General features: G+C 41.6%; 1 pseudogene; it reads left to right on the plus strand.

Moving 5' to 3' along the window:
• The first annotated feature begins 349 nt into the window (after positions 1–349).
• On the plus strand, positions 350–665 carry LOC101657651 (annotated as a pseudogene).
• Positions 666–2,793: the final 2,128 nt, after the last annotated feature.

Here is a 2,793-nt window from a genome sequence, read left to right on the forward strand (position 1 = left end):
TGACCTTTGGTACAATTGGCTGGTTCTAAGCACGAGTGGATATTGATGTCATGGAGTATTGTCACATGAAGTTATAAACTGTCAGGCATGTTCTCATGTGCTTATAGGCAAAAAAGTAAACTTATTTTGCCACGTTTGCTAGAACATATTATATCGTATTTGGGGAGTCACACGAAGTGTAAACACTAAACAGTATTGTGTAAGAATTATTACAGATACTATTTTTTGTTTGTTTTCTTGTTTGAACTTTCTGGATTTGCTTCCAGAAGATATTGGGTTGAGAGAGAGAGACACCCGGCCTCTGGACGGGTACGGTCAAGTGGGCGTGCAATGAGCGTGTGAATTCACCATGGCTGATATTGAGAAGGGCAGGAAGAGTTTTGTTCAGAAGCGTGCCCAGTGCCACACTGTGGAAAGGGGGCAGACACAGACTGGGCCAAACTCCATGGTTGGTTTGGGAGGAAGACTGGCCAAGCCCCTGGATTCTGTTACATGGATGCCAGTAAGAACGAAGGTATCCCCTGGGGAGAGGACACAAGGATGGAGTATTGGAGAATCCCAAGAAGTACATCCCCGGAACAAAGATGATCTTTGGCGGCATGAAGAAGAAGGGAGAAAGGGTAGACTTGATAGCTTATCTCAAAAAAGCTACTAATGAGGGATAGTTGGCCACTGCCTTATAGATTGTAAAACAGGAATGTCTTGTGCCTTTCTTTTTAACATATACCATATTTAAATTGATCTCATAGACCAGAAATCAGATCATGAATGACTGATAAGGATATTTTGTTTAGACAGTCTTATATTAAATTAAGGATTGGCTGTGGTTAAAGACTGATCAAACTTTTAAAGTTTTTAGAGAAATTTCTGTTCCAGCAAGTGTTATTACTGCTTTTCCCTAAGGTGGGATTAGACTTAGGAGGCTGGGCTGGATTGGAAACGTCGAGTTTTTCACAAAGATAGGTGAATGGTATCTTATACCCTATAGATTGATTTTATATTTAGATGTATATATCTGATTATTTGAATACTGGGAAGTCTCCCCACTGCTTCATGGAACAGAACAGAGCAGGGCGCACCCATGTCAATTTGTATTCGTGAGCCTGTTGAAACGCAAGAGTTGAAGAGAAGGGTAGCCATGGCCTCTTTGTCTCTTTTGCTCTTAGATGTGCTGATTTAATTAAAATTTTCTGTCTAAAAAAAAAAGAAGACACCAACCTTATAGACCTGTGTGTAAGAAGCCCTGGTGGCATCCTGGTTACTCGTTGGGCGGTGATCAGCAAGATCAGCGGTTTGAAACCACCAGTTGCTTCTCAGGAGACACACAGGGTTTTCCACTCCCATATAATATGCTATCATCTTGGAAACTCACAGGAAATTCTACCCTGTCCTAAAGGGTTACTACGAGTCGACATTTTTTGTTGGTGTCTTGTTGGTGGTGGTGAGTGGTGGATAAAATACTACCTTGAACCATTGCAATAAAAACTTGGAATTTTTACAAACAAACAAAAATAAATAAAATTACCTTGTTGAATTGTATTCTCAAACTTAAGCTGGCGCTATTACCACAGGAAGGAGATGGAAACCTATCCAGCGATGTGGTTCTCTCTTTCAATCTCATGTGAAATCTTTACTGGGTAGGGAAAAAATTCATGTTTCAGGATAACAATTGAACATTTGAAATTTGTATGTTATAAAAATATTATTTTATTCAGAATGTTTTCGATTTACAGACAAATTGCAAGGGTGGTATAGAGAGTTCTCATGTACTCCACATCCCACTGTTAACATTTTACTGTCATTGAGCTTGATGTTGGCTCATGGTCACTCTATAGACCAGAATAGAATTGTTGCATAGGATTTTCTAAGGCTGGAAATATATATTTCAAAACTTTCTATTGTGATCTGGGTGAAAGTTTACAGAGCAAATCAATTTCCCCTTAACAATTAATACCCAGTTTGTTTCATGCTTTGGAGCGCAATCCCCACAATGGCCCTCTGCTGATCCCACGTGATCCCTGTACCTCCATCCCTCCTTCTTTCCTCTCCTTTCTGAACTTGGTCCTTGGGGAAATGCTGCCCCTTTGATCTCAAAGGGCTGATGATTCTAAGGACTTCATCCTCTCTAATGCTATTGTTCTCCTTGTAGACCTGTGTGTAAGAAGCCCTGGTGGCATCCTGGTTACTCGTTGGGCGGTGATCAGCAAGATCAGCGGTTTGAAACCACCAGCTCCTTCTCAGGAGACACGCAGGGTTTTCCACTCCCATATAATATGCTATCATCTTGGAAACTCACAGGAAATTCGACCCTGTCCGTAAGGGTCACTACGAGTCGACATCGATTCAATGGCAGTGGGTCTGTTGTGGCCGTCTTTCGGCTGAAGGTTGGCCAATGGCTGGGGTGGGAAGTAGGTGAGCTCAGTTTGAGACCTGAAGGATGACTAGAGGTTAAAAGGTCAGGGATGATATTTCCTTGAATCTTCATCTAAAAGAGACCTTTTGGAAATCCTTTTTATCCTCATCACTGCTCTGAAAAACCTACTGTAAAAGGATGATCGTGGGGCCTTTCTGTGAAGAAGTTATAAGAAAATGAAAAACTGCATTAGCGAGAAGAAGAAAAAAAAGGCTTGGAAAGGCCGGAGGGATTTTTCTCCATCAGACAGTGCACCTGCTTTTTCTCCCAGGGTAGCCATGAATGGCCAGGAGAGAGTCATTGGGAACTTTACCCCATCTTCCTGACAGCCCTGATCTTGTCCTTTCGGATTTTTCTTCCCTAAACTCTAGAAAACATTT

The sequence above is a fragment of the Echinops telfairi genome, unplaced genomic scaffold (genome assembly GCF_000313985.2).
Source record: "Echinops telfairi isolate 266 unplaced genomic scaffold, ASM31398v2 ScPeMD7_22;HRSCAF=79, whole genome shotgun sequence".
Lineage (NCBI taxonomy): Eukaryota > Metazoa > Chordata > Mammalia > Afrosoricida > Tenrecidae > Echinops > Echinops telfairi.